This window comes from Gopherus flavomarginatus, chromosome 8 (genome assembly GCF_025201925.1).
Source record: "Gopherus flavomarginatus isolate rGopFla2 chromosome 8, rGopFla2.mat.asm, whole genome shotgun sequence".
Classification (NCBI taxonomy): Eukaryota; Metazoa; Chordata; order Testudines; family Testudinidae; genus Gopherus; species Gopherus flavomarginatus.
This window is the reverse complement of record NC_066624.1, coordinates 68,899,411-68,914,009: the sequence shown is the minus strand read 5'-3', so window position 1 is coordinate 68,914,009 and position 14,599 is coordinate 68,899,411.

Genomic DNA, 14,599 nt, shown 5'->3' with positions numbered 1-14,599 from the left:
GGTTTTTATTTCCTGGAATGCAAAGGAACAGAACAATCTGTTGAGAAGGAAAACAATTCTAGGGATCTGGATGCGATTTCCAGGAGACTGAGAGATCATGTACACAAAAGGCAACAGGCAGCACGGAAGGTGGGCCAGAATCTCTGGGTCACAGCATACTGGCCAGTTCTTCAGAAACAAAAACGGCTATAGAAGGGGTCAGGGCTGGGTTGGCTCTTGGTCAAATGCTGGGACCATTTTCTGATTGTTTTTCCCCTGCTGGAAACAGCCAAATCACAATTAAATCAAAAGACACAAAACACGGAACAAAGCAAACGTTTTGTGAAATACTATATTAGCAACTACACCTGTAGCCACCATCCTCCGGATTTAAACATCTTCTCTCCCTGTCTACTCCCCCTTTCACCCCTACACACTCTGGTGCCCTTTGGTTTATTTCTGCCCCTGTTTGTCTGGCAAACCTGTAGCTGCCTAGGATGCAGAGATGTCACTGTGCTGAATGCTTGCTTGGAACCTCGCAGTCACAAGAGGGGATCCTCTTGCTCCAAAGACACAGGCCTCACCCCTGGAACTAAAGGAGACACTGTCTCTTCTGGTGTGAGCAGCACAACGTGGCCCCAGCTGAGCAGTTAGCTCTCTCCCAGGGAAGGCAGCAGCACGCACAAACACACACAGGCCAGTTCACTACAGTATTTCCCCTCAAAGTCTGTTAGCAATGTAACCCTTCTGCCCCTCTGAGTTGGCAGTAACAAGGGCCGGGTTTAGTATCCAGGGGTTCTGTATCAATAACACAATGCATAACCGGCTCGAGCCCCCACCCAGTGACCTGGGACACTTACATACCACACCCCCCTGGGCACCTCTAGGAGGCAATACTTCCCCTCTCACAAGCACGGAGTCTGAGTGTAGCAAAATCTTTTTAATAAAGGAAGGAATCAATGCGGCATCCCACTGGAGAAACACCACAAATAGGGTTATAACACAAACCATAAACAAAAACCCACCTCCAAGTACGTTTGCCAATGTCCTTTTCCCCTTAGAGTCTTAAGTCCAATTACCCCAAAGTCCAACAACCCAAAAGTCTTTGGTCAGTGCCACCTCAGAATTCAAAAGTTTATCTGTAGAATGTTACCCCCCCAGCCTGGGTGGAAATGGGGGGGAAGATGTCCACACAGGGTGTTAAGAGGCACCTTAGGTGGGCCAGGGCCAACTGCTCTGCCTCTCCGTGAAGTTCTTCTGCAGCCTTCACCATGACCAGCTCCACCACACCAGCTGTGCTGCTTCTCCAGCTGCCCTTGCAAACCGCTTCACTCTGCTCACTGTTCCATGGGCTGCTCCAACATGCTGCAACTGCTCCGCTCTGCCAGCCGCTTAACGATAGGTCTTCAGGCTCCCCCACTAGTTAACACAGCACTCCGTGATCTCAGTTCAGCTCTTTCAGTGATTTCAGCTCTTAGTAGGGGAGCCCTGGTGCTCGTGCACCATTGGTCCAACATGAATTCAGCTCAGCAGTCTCTAGACAGACTCCTAATGGAATCAAAATTAGCTCTACTCTTTAACAGTGGAGAGAGGAGAACATGCAATTGGTGTTCCAGGCCCTCAAAAGGGGCCCATACCATCAGGTACACACACCAGTCCCCAACCTCTCTCCCCTCCCTGCGAGTTGGAAACCATGTCCCTTGTCTAGCAAGTGTCATTTAATTTATATTAAGACATTTCTGTTATAAAGCAGTCTCGTAGTTCCTCATTCACATAATCAGCTGGCAACACTTTATTTATCCTGCCCCAATAATAAAGAAATTGGGGATCCCACAACTGTCAAAATAACCATCCCAAGCTCCTTGCTGGGTGTCCCTATGCAAATATTTAAGACTTCACATTCCCGACATTCTTTCCGCACTTTCCATAATTCACCACCAGATGTCAGGGTACAGCTCATCCTAACTCTGCTTACAGCAATATTTATTTTCTTCCTAAAATCCCCCTCCTCCCCTAAAGACTCCCCTTCTGCAATCCCAACTCTCCCCTAGTATTTTCACCCTTAATGCTTTCTTCCTCCTTTTCTATTCCAATCTCTCCCCCCTCATCCGTACTTCATCTGGTCCCCTTCTCTCTCCAGCTCTCTTCCCTCTTCCCTCGTTCCTCCCACTGTTCTTATTTCCTCTGCCAGATACAGTGCTCTCTGCAGAGAAGAGGCATCAGCACCAAGCTGCATATGGTAAACCATCTCAACCCCCTCACCCATATGGCTCAGGATCCCCTCGGCAGGGGGGCTGCCTGTCCTTCAGGCAGCTTGGCGACACCACAGTCAAGCACACAGACCTGGCCTTACCTTAGTGTAGGCTGTGGCTAAGACGTGGGTCGCCCCTATTAGAGCTGGGCTCCATTCCCAGCTATGCCAGAAGTGACCTTGCAGGACTTCTGTAGTCCTCACTTATCCCTGCAGCAAGAGGCTGAGAACGTTACTTCCCTAACTCTGAAGGCAGGTGCATGAGGCCTTGCTCGATAACACAGGCTGTGAAGTACAGAGGATTCTTAATGCTGCTTGTTGAACAAGGTGTGATTAGGATTCCTGGCTCCCAGCCTATCGCTCCTTCCCCTAGGCAAAGGGTATTTTTATAGGAGTAAGTGGTTCAATGTGTGAGAAGTCCCCCTCTAACGGTGACTTTTCCATTACTGCCCCCAGTCCTCTGCTAAGTGCAGAGAGAGCTTCCCATCAATACTGCCTGGGCTAGGAGTAGCTCAACTTCTCCAAACATCTTAGCTGGTTAAGGGAAGGCTCACTAGGTTGGGGGACCTGATGTGGGAAGAGGCAGGATAAGCTGGAGTCTTCCTGTACGTGGAATAGCATGAGCATCTGACAAGTGACATGAGCCCCAGCTGGGAGCTCCACAGATGCCCCTTGGCTCATCCTCCCCTCCAAGGGGGAGACCAAAAATTAAAACTGTTCATACAGTAAAGTTCATAAAATCTGCTACAGTGCAGGAAACCGCACTGGGCATTACACTTTCCCAGGTAGCCTCCACCCTATCCAGATCCCATTTTCATTTCTTTTGACTTCAATACAGATCCTCCCATCCTGATCAAGGCTAAATGCTGGAGTTTATAGAACCAGGCTAGGAATGATGTACAGCCACACCCAGCCGCTCACTCGCACTCATGTTGCTTGACTGGCAGCTGATCTGCTGCTTAGGAATGTGAATTCCTTTCAGATACACTCTCTGGTCCATTTATACTCTGCACTGATCGTCCTGCTATAAAAGATAGATTAGATGTTCCCATTCTCTTCAGTGTGTTGCATCCCTTCACCATAAGATGATGAAACTACATGTCATCGCATGAGGCTGAGACCTGCAGCAACAGACACCAGTCTGTGCTCCTTTATGGGTCTCCTTTCACGGCACCCCTCAGTTCAGAAGCTGTGACATGTCTCTATAGCTCACACTATGCCATTCTGCTAGCAACAGCAACATTTGGTTGTTGAATAAATCAGTTGTATAGAAAGAAGCTTCCAGACAAATCCCAAGACACTAAATTCATTTCTCACTCTGTTTAGCAGACAAGAACAAAACAAACCCCACAAAACACTATTTTTAGCAAGCTGCAGTCTGTTTAGTTAATGATTCTTTAATTCTTCACTGGTACAATGACAGACAGGTTGCCATGGGGAAACATCCCTATATTAATGTAGCCCTGGCCACAATTTGATTTATGAGTTTGCTATTAGCTTAGCTCTGTGTGTCAACAGAACATTATGAATGCACATATGCAAGGCTTACTGAAATGGATCCACCAAAAATGATTTACCCTCCATGTGCTGCAGTTTGATTCTTAATGTTGCTGGGGAAACTAAACTATTTTACAAAGGATTAGAGGATGAGCTGGCTATTTACTTTTCTCCTTCCCACTAACGGACCATATTTTTGTTACTGCCTTGAAAGGATGTTTTGAAGTGATGCAGTAAGTAACCCTTTTATTCAGATGCAAATTTTCTTTCAGCAGTGGTGCAATTTTAGGGCTCAGTTCTGCTCCCACTGAAGTCATTGAGATTTTTGTTTTGATTTTATTATTAGTAGTAGTATCACAGCACCTAGAAACGCTAGTCCTGGAGCAGGACTCTGTTGTGCCAGGAGCTGTATGAATGCCCCAAGGAGCTTGCAATCTCAGTAGAAGCAGCAAAGAATCCTGTGGCACCTTATAGACTAACAGACGTTTTGGAGCATGAGCTTTTGTGGGTGAATACCCACTGCATCAGATGCATGCATCTGACGAAGTGGGTATTCACCCATAAAAGCTCATGCTCCAAAACGTCCGTTAGTCTATAAGGTGCGTCATGGTATAACCCCCACTCTGAACCTTAGCATCCAAAAGATGGGGTACCAGCATGAATCCCCCTAAGCTTAATTACCAGCTTAGATCTTGTAGTGCTGCCACCAACCAGGACTTGCTGTGCCTGGTAAACTCTGGTCCCCCCAAAACCTTCTCAGAGGACCCCAAGACCCAGACCGCCTGGATCTTACACAAGGAAAGAAAACCCTTGCCCCCACCGTTGCCTCTCCCAGGCTTTCCCTCCCTGGGTTACCCTGGAAGATCACTGTGATTCAAACTCCTTGAATCTTAAAATGGAAGAATGCACCTTTCCCCCTCCTCTTTTCCCCTCCCCAAGAGGTAATACAGATTCAAGCTCCGTGAATCTAAAACAGAGGGATTCCACCTTCCCCCCCTCCCTTCTCTCTCCCTGTCTCCCACCAATTCCCTGGTCAGTACAGACTCAATTCCCTTGAGCCTTAACAAGGGGAAAAAATCAATCAGGTCTTAAAAAGAAAAACTTTTAATAAAAGAAAGAAAAAAAGTAAAAGTTGTCACTGTAATTTAGATGGTAAATGTTACAAGGTCTTTCAGCTTATAGACACTAGAGAGGAGCTTTTCCCCCAGCATAAATACACATTAAAATCATTCCAGCAAAATACACATCTGCAAATAAAAAAAACAATCAAAAAGACTAAACCACCTTTGTACTTATACTCACTATTTGAACAGAAAATTAGAGAGCCTGTAGGTATGTCTGATTACTCTCAGAATTCAGAGAGAACAACAAACAAACAACACAAAACAAAGACTTCCCTCCACCGAGATTTGAAAGTATTTTGTCTTTTGATTGGTCCTCCGGTCAGGTGGTCCAAGTTCACTGCTTGTAACCCTTTACAGGTAAAAGAGACATTAACCCTTAACTATCTGTTTATGACACGCTCCCCAAATCGCAGACAGTGGGGAACCTCACTGGCAGTGATTTCTTCCTAGAACTTTAGAATAAACAGATTAATAGAACACATGCACCTTTATATATACTACTAAGTATGTAAACTACAAGACTTTTTACATTTTAAGGACAATTTTTAACCAGTGCATTGTGGGAAACTTTTACGAGAGAGTGCATCAGCTACTTTATTTGAAGCTCCTGAAATGTGTTGAATTTCAAAATCAAAATTTTGGAGAGCTAAACTTCATCGGAGCAGTTTTTTGTTGTTTCCCTTGGCAGTATGAAGCCACTTTAGCGCAGCATGGTCGGTTTGTAGCTGGAACCGCCATCCCCAAACGTATGGGCGTAGCTTTTCCAGGGCGTACACAATGGCATAGCATTCCTTTTTACTGATTGACCAGTGGCTTTCCCTCTCAGACAGTTTCTTGCTGAGAAACACAACAGGATGGAAGTTGTGATCCGGTCCTTTTTGCATGAGAACTGCTCCTACACCATGCTCAGATGCATCTGTGGTTACTAGAAATGTTTTGTTAAAGTCTGGGGCCCTTAGCACAGGCTCAGACAGGAGCGTTGCCTTAAGCTGGGTAAAGGCCTTCTGACACTTATCAGTCCACTTAACTGCATTTGGCTGGATCTTTTTGGTCAGGTCGGTCAGTGGGGCAGCAATTTGGCTGTGGTGTGGTACAAATTGTCTGTAATACCCAGCCAAGCCTAAGAAGGATTGGACCTGTTTCTTTGACTTTGGGACCAGCCACTTTTGGATAGCATCCACCTTGGCCTGTAGGGGGTTTATGGTTCCTCGACCCACCTGGTGTCCCAGGTAAGTCACTCTGTTTTGGCCTATTTGACGCTTTTCGGCCTTAACAGTTAGTCCTGCCTGCCTGATGCGCTCAAAGACTTTTTCTAGGTGTTCTAGGAGTTCGGGCCATAAATCTGAAAAAATGGCCACATCATCGAGGTAGGCAACTGCATATTCTCCCAATCCTGCTAGTAGACCAGCTACCAGCCTTTGGAAGGTGGCGGGTGCATTTCGCAGCCCGAAAGGAAGCACATTAAATTCATACACCCCCGCATGGGTGATGAATGTTGACCTCTCTTTGGCAGGTTCATCTAGCGGTATTTGCCAGTACCCCTTGGTTAAGTCTATTGTAGAGATGAATTGGGCACGTCCCAACTTCTCCAATAGCTCATCGGTGCGTGGCATTGGATAGTTGTCTGGATGAGTTACCGCATTTAGCTTACGGTAGTCCATGCAAAAGCGTATTTCCCCATCTGGTTTGGGTACCAGAACCACTGGAGATGCTCATGCACTGGTAGTTGAGCGGATTATACCCATCTGTAGCATGTTTTGGATCTTCCGTTCTAGAGCAGCTTGGGCATGAGGAGACACCCGGTAGGGTGGGGTTCTAACTGGGTGAGCGTTACCTGTGTCAATGGAGTGGTATGCCCGTTCAGTCCGTCCTGGGGCGGCTGAGAACAATGGGGCGAAGCTAGTGCACAGCTCCTTGATCTGTTGTCGCTGCCGACATTCTAGGGCTGTTGAGAGGTTCACCTCTTCCATGCCCCCGTCACTTCTTTCTTCGTAGTAGACACCTTCAGGCCACTCAGCGTCATCTCCTCCCTGGGCTGTAAACTGACAAACCTGTAAGTCTCTGGAATAAAAGGACTTGAGAGAATTAACATGGTACACTTTGGGCTTTAGTGAGGAATTGGGAAATGCTATGAGGTAGTTAACAGCTCCCAGGCGCTCCTGGACCGTGAATGGCCCTTCCCATGATGCTTCCATCTTATGGGCCTGTTGCGCCTTCAAGACCAAGGTCTCCTACCTTGAAGGAACGCTCCCTGGTATGTTTATCATACCAGGCCTTTTGCTCTTCCTGAGCATTCTTTAGGTTTTCTTTAGCAAGGGCTAAAGAGTGTTGGAGGGTGTTTTGTAGGTTGCTTATAAAGTCCAGAATGTTAGTTCCTGGAGAAGGTGTAAACCCCTCCCATTGCTGCTTTACCAACTGTAATGGCCCCTTAACCTCGTGGCCATATACAAGTTCAAACGGTGAAAACCCTAAACTGGGATGTGGTACAGCCCTGTAGGCAAAAAGCAACTGCTGCAACACTAGGTCCCAGTCATTGGAGTGTTTATTCACGAATTTATGTATCATGGCCCCCAAAGTTCCATTAAACCTCTGCACCAGGCCATTGGTTTGATGGTGGTAAAGGGTGGCAACCAAGTGATTCACCCCATGAGTTTCCCACAGTTCTTTCATGGTCCTTGCCAGGAAATTTGTCCCTGAATCTGTAAGGATATCGGAGGGCCAACCTACCCTGGCAAAAATGTCTGTTAGGGCCTGGCACACAGCTTTAGCCCTGGTGTTGCCTAGAGCTACTGCTTCCGGCCATCGGGTAGCAAAGTCCACGAAAGTCAGTATGTACTGCTTTCCTCTGGGGGTCTTTTTTGGGAAAGGACCCAGAATATTCACAGCTACTCGCTGAAATGGGACCTCAATTATGGGGAGTGGCTGGAGAGGGGCCTTGACCTGGTCTTGGGGCTTTCCCACTCTTTGGCACACCTCACAAGACCGGACATTCTTGGCAACATCCTTGCCCATTCCCTCCCAGTGAAAGGACTTCTGCAACCGGTCTTTGGTTCTGTTCACCCCAGCATGGCCACTGGGATGATCATGGGCTAAGCTTAAGAGCTTTTCCTGGTAGTTAGTTGGAACCACCAACTGTTTTTGTGGATGCCAGTCTTCCTGGTGTCCACCAGAAAGAGTCTCCTTGTATAAAAGTCCTTGTTCTATAACAAACCTGGATCGGTTAGAAGAGCTGAGAGGCAGTGGGGTGTTCCGTGCCGCCACCCAAGCTTTCTGAAGGCTGCCATCTGCTTCCTGCTCAGTCTGGAACTGTTCCCTTGAGGCTGGAGACACCAGTTGTTCCTTAGACTGTGGACTTGGGCTTAGTCCCTCTGGAAGCGATGTAGGTGATGGGGTTGTTTTCGTTGCTGGTGAACCGCTGTCCGCTGGTGCACCAGGGGGTACTTCAGGCTCTGGCTGAGCCTCTTGGGTATGGTTGTGTGCTGCTTCTGCCAGTTCAGGCTCGCTGGTGCCCTCTGGCGTTGGGGTCAAAGATAGGTTTACAAGTGCTGGCGTCAGTACTGGCAATAGTTCTGGTGCTGGTTGCTTTTCCAGTTCCTGGTTTGGGACTGGAGGCACTGTGACTGTTTCAGTCGTTGGCAGGGGATCCGGGTCCACTACCTCTGTCTGGGTCTCTGGTAACCCAGACGGGGCCCCTGTGGACGGCTCAGGAACAGGAATGGGTCTGGAAGCTTGCCTGGTTTGGCTACGTGTAACCATACCCACTCTCTTGGCCTGCTTTACCTGGTTGGCCAAGTCTTCCCCCAGTAGCATGGGGATGGAATAATTGTCATAGACTGCAAAAGTCCACATTCCTGACCAGCCTTTGTACTGGACAGGCAGTTCAGCTGTAGGCAAGTTTACAGCTTTTGATATGAAGGGGTAAATTGTTACTTAGGCCTTTGGGTTGATGAATTTGGGGTCCACCAAGGATTGGTGGATAGCTGACACTTGTGCCCCCATGTCTCTCCACACGGTAACCTTCTTTCCGCTCACTCTCAAATTTTCCCTTTGCTCCAAGGGTATTTGAGAGGCATCTGGGCCTGGGGATCATTGGTGTGATGGTGGTGTAATGAACTGCACTCGGTTGGGGTTCTTGGGCAGTTGGCCTTTATATGTCCTAGTTCATTACACTTAAAGCATCACCCAGCTGACTGGTTATTGGGCCGAGGTGGGTTACTGGAGACTGGTGAGGTGGGATAATAGGTAGTCTGGGGCTTTCCTTGGGTCTATAAGGTGCCACAGGATTCTTTGCTGCTTTTACAGATCCAGACTAACACGGCTACCCCTCTGATATCAGTAGAAGCAGGCCTTTAAAGTAATATTTGTCCATTTGTATGTTACGCTGATGAACACAGGTAGTAACCTTAGCTGAAAAAATCTAACTTCTTTCTAATTTAAAAACCTAGAGAGTTTTATTTTGTGAGCAGCAACTATGAAGTTAGATAGAAACAGATTACATACACTATGTTAATACAGACAGGTGTGTTATATTAAATCTCCCTTCAGAAATGAGACAATAGATGGAGTTAGCCATTTCAAGGAACAGACATTTAATATAACATTATCAAACCTGCAGGAGTTTAATTAGTTTAATAGAGCAATTAGCAACATTTTAACAAGTGTATTTTTTAAAATACTGTATGCTTGTTTACCTATATGGCTATTATCAACACTGCATGACATTGAAACGGATCTAAAATTTGAGATACTACTCTAAATACTAATTGGATTATTTTTCAAGTAACAGATGACACAAGATGAACTCTAGGAATTCAGATCTGACCTCATTTAGAATCTCCACATTATATATAGTGTGACAAAGTTCCTCCTCTGCCTTGGTGGATTCTGTGCTTTCTGGTGGATTATCTCACCTCAGAGGTTCACAGCAGTCCTCAGTTTGGCTCCTTTTGTTAGTGGCACAAACCTGCCATTAATTCAGCTAACCTCATCACTGGCCAGCATGGGGAAAGGAGGAGAACAATCCTCCGCTGTCTTTGCTGACCCACCTAGCAGGTCTGGGGACAGGCCAGAGGCCTTCCCTTCTGGTGAGACCCACAGTTCAATCAACTCCTCTTATATCAAATAGGGAGTTGGGGGGAGCCCAGACCCACCCTCTACTCCAGGTTTCAGCCCAGGTCCTCTGGACTGCAGCTCTCTTCAGTGTCTCCTGTAACAGCTGCGTGACAGCTACAACTCCCTGGGCCACTTCCCCATGGCTCCCTTCCAACACCTTCTTTGTCCTCACCACCAGTCCTCCTGATAATGCTTGTACTTCTCAGTCCTCCAGCAGTACACCTACTCACTCTCAGCTTCTTGCACACCTCTTGCCCCCAGCTCCTCGCACACTCCTCTCTGCCATGAGGTCCTTTTGGTTAGCCTGTCTTAATGGATTCTAGCAGCTTCTTAATTGGCTCCAGGTGTCCTAATTAGCCTGCCTGCCTTAATTGATTCTAGCAAGTTCCTGATTGTTCTGGAACCTCCCCTGTTACCTTACCCAGGGAAAATCTGAGGCTAATATATTTGCCTTTGATCACTCTCCAGTAGACTCTGGCCTGACCCTGTCACAATAGACAATAGTCAACTGCATTATAAATTTAGGAAGAAAAATCTCTTGATTAAACATATTCAGATGTATTGTTTTAGGCGTCCTGGAAACTTTGGCTTTATTACTGAAAAGCACAGTAACGTTATGTGACTTGCGTCCAGATATAACAAATTATTTGAATTAATTGACTAGCATGAAACAGGCGGATGACTGGCTTCCTTTTATAATCCTATGGCAGTAGGAACACTGAGTGGTAGAGCCATCTCCATGGTAGAAAATACAATCACATAAAGCACTCTTCAGCTAACATAAATTGGGCCCAGTCCCAGCTCCTGTGACTGCAATTGGATCAGAAGTGGCTCCATCTTAAAGTCACCTCCACCAACACTTGCACAGTAAAACAAATGAGCTAACACACAGAGTTCAATAATTAGTGTGAAGGGTCTTCATCTGCTCTTAACTTGGCCCCATCTCCACTGGCATCTTCTGACAGCTGCTCCTCCAGGAATCTAGCCCCCTGGCACACTCATCGTCACCAGCCTGGTGTGGCTTGTTTACCAGGGGAGAGCCTAGCTCCTCAGAGAAGGGGTAAGTTGTTTGGGAATCTCAGCAGGCAAAGCTTTTATTTTCAATCTGAAGAGCTCAAAGCTCTTTACAATCATGGCATGAATTAGGTCTCTTAGCACTTGTATGGGAGTTCCTCATTTCCCAGACAGGAGACTGATCAGAGAAATGCAGTTATTGCCCAAAATTACATACCTAGGAAGGACCTGATTCCTTTCTCCCACCTCGTGTAGTCATTTACACCAGCTCACAGTGATTTGGTAGCATTTTACACCCATTTTGCACTGGTGCAAATGATTGCACATGGTGCAGAGCAGTGCAGAATCACGTTACATCTCTGGCAAAGCCAAGAATAAACCCCAGTAAAACTGATCCTGCCCATACCAGTCTGGAACATGGACCAACCATGCAAAACCTATTTCCAAGTGTTTTGGGGCGCAGTTGGTTGGTGAGGTTTTTATTTAAAAGGTCTGTTCTTTATTTATCATTAGGCATGGAAGGATTAGATTTTTACTAGTAGATGTCTGTGAACATTGATTTTACTGTACACACACACGAAGAGGTGAAAGAATATTTCCATTGATAATCACAATTTACAGATAGTCAAAGAAAGAAAAATGCTGCCTGAGAACTTAGTATATTTTGACATGGGACGTTGACAATGTGTATTTTAATTGCTATACAGCTTTAAATTTTTGAATCTCAGTGTCTACTGTCAATAAATAATTGTCTGACATCCCTCCCCCACCAATTTCCCACAACTCTGAATATTGAAACCCATTAAAAATGCTCAAAAATAAACACTGATGTTATCCATCAGAATCACAAGAATCAAAGCCTGGCAAGCCTTTCTATAATGTACAGCAAAACCTAAGGGAACCCAATGAAAATGTTAAATTTCTCCCATGGGATGCTAATAGACCACTATAAAAATCCCCTATAAAAAGCCAGACAACCTTGGATCAAAACAATGTCTAGATAGAGAGAAAAACACTTTTCCATGGATATATAGTAAAACCTGTACAATACCACCCTCTTACTAGGGACTCTCCTGGATTCTGTTAATATTTAGTCTTCAGGAAATTCTGATTTAAAATATTTGTTCCACCCTTACTGCTCACATGATTGGATAACTTGGTTCTGTATTTAAATGACCATCTTTCTACAAATTTGGTCAGTACAATAAATGTCTATAGCAGGGGTCAGCAACCTTTCATAAGTGGTGTGTCGAGTCTTCATTTATTCACTCTAATTTAAGATTTTGCGTGCCGGTAATACATTTTAACATTTTTAGAAGGTCTCTTTCTACAAGTCTATAATATATAACTAAACTATTGTTGTATGTAAAGTAAATAAGGTTTTTAAAATATTTAAGAAGCTTCATTTAAAATTAAATTAAAATGCAGAGCCCCTTGGAATGGTGACCAGGACCTGGGCAGTGTGAGTGCCACTGAAAATCAGCTTGCGTGCCGCCTTCGGCACGTGTGCCATAGGTTGCCTACCTCTGGCTTATGGGATCTATAACTAAGGAAAAATAAAAGCATACAGCAGAGAGCATATGATAGGCACTTTTTTATTGAAGAACTTATGAAAACAGATATATGCAGTGGAACAGTGCTTGCGATTTTAAAGTTCAGTTTTGGACAAGATACCCAGAGAAGCATGCAGCCACCAGTAAAAGCAGCTTTGCTATATCATGTAGTTTATTCACTTCAAAATACTTTGGACTGGATTTTGCACTGCCTCACTCTTGGTGTAGTCCTTTACAGCCACGTCAAGTGAGTGCAAAGTACATATTATTTTTATTAGTTATGTTTATTCCAACGGTTAGCCCTTAGTACCTAAGAATAGGACTGCATGGTGCTAGGCACCCTACAAACACAGTAGTAGATGACTCCTGTCCGAAGACCTTACAGTCAAACAGACACCAGACACAAAGTGAGGGAATGGCTAAAACACACAAGTAGAGCAAACAATGTGGTGGCAAACATTGTTTGTTTGTTTGGTGTGCGTTTAGTTAGAAGAGACTCAACTAAATGGAGAGAAGAGGGAATGGGAGGAGAGGGTAGGAGGGACAGGTCTCAAGCCAAGAGACTGTCAAGGAGGGGGCTGGGAAAGGTAGAAGGTTGGAGCAAACAGGCAATCTGCACAGGGCAGAGGGAGTCCAGTCAAAACTATAGAAAGTTCTATGAAGGTCCAGAGGTCCCTGCTTGGGCTGCTGCTGCTCCTAGCAGCTGGAATCTCTAACTGTAAAATGCTGCCACTCTGCACTCTTTGCATTAGGGCAGAGGTTCTCAAATTGGGGGTCGGGACCCCTCCAGGAGTCACAATGTTATTATGGGGGGGGGGTCATGAGCTGTCAGCCTCCACCCCAACCCCACTTTGCCTCCAGCATTTATAATGGTGATAAATATATAAGCAAATGTTTTTAATTTATAAGGGGGGGGGCTGCACTCAGAGGTTTGCTATGTGAAAAGGGTCACCAGTACAATAGTTTGAGAACCACTGCATTAGGGCTATAGAACTGCAGAATGTGGAGAATCTGTGTACTGATAGAGAGACAAGTAACATACAGAGTGTAATCAAGGAACAGTGTTTTAAAAGCAATTAAAAAATTGTGGTTGCATACAGTTTTAAAAGCGCAACCAATATAATCTTTTGAAATACTGGAAGCTTTTCACAGAGTTCAATAAACAGAGCTTCCCCACGCTGCCCTCCAATGCTTGTCTGCTTAAGAGGAACTGGCTTCCCTTGAGAGCTGAAATAGCATCCATTTATTTTATCCAGTAGTTAGCCACCTGTGCACTTTTCTGATGAGAAAAGAATGAAAAGACAGACTGGCTATTGTAGAACATCACTGCACATTGATTACTGTCTTCTAGATGCTGATCCAGGACTATTCCACTTCTAACTGACATTTCATGAAAAAACATTGTTTTTTACATTGTCAGACTTAATCCATTTGACTGATAATGCATTGACATACGAGAAGTAGCACAGGATGTCACTGAATAGAGCATTTATCATACCCAAAGTGTTTTAATGTGCTTTAAAAACCAGTCAAATGGATACCAGTCTTGCAGTAACTCCTCTGGGGGTGAATGCAATTGTCATTATGCACACAGCAACAGCACAGGGTATGTCTACACTGCAATGGAAACCCATGTTTACTGGGACTTGAGTCAGCTGACCCATGTTAGGGAACCCTACGCTTGAGCGTCTACATCATATTTAAATCATATGTTAAGACTTTCCTAACCCATGCTTGAACCTAGGGCTCTGGTGTTCATGCTGCAGTGTGCAGACCCGAGTCAAAGTAACCATATTCCAGAGACCTTAGCGCCTGCACCCCACTGCCCAAAATGTGGCTGCTCTAGTTCTAGGACCATGGTGCACTGTGGGAAAACTTTATGCCTTCCCTGCATGTTGCAGGAAGTTTGAACAGCCCGCCAAACCCACTGCAAACACAGGAGGCTCCCTATGATAGTGTGTTTGCAGATCGGTGATCAGAAGAGAATGGGTTAACATTGACCTGAGCTACTGGTGTTTGCCCAGTAAGGGTGACTTCCATTTTCAATAGAGTGGAGTGCAGATTTCTGG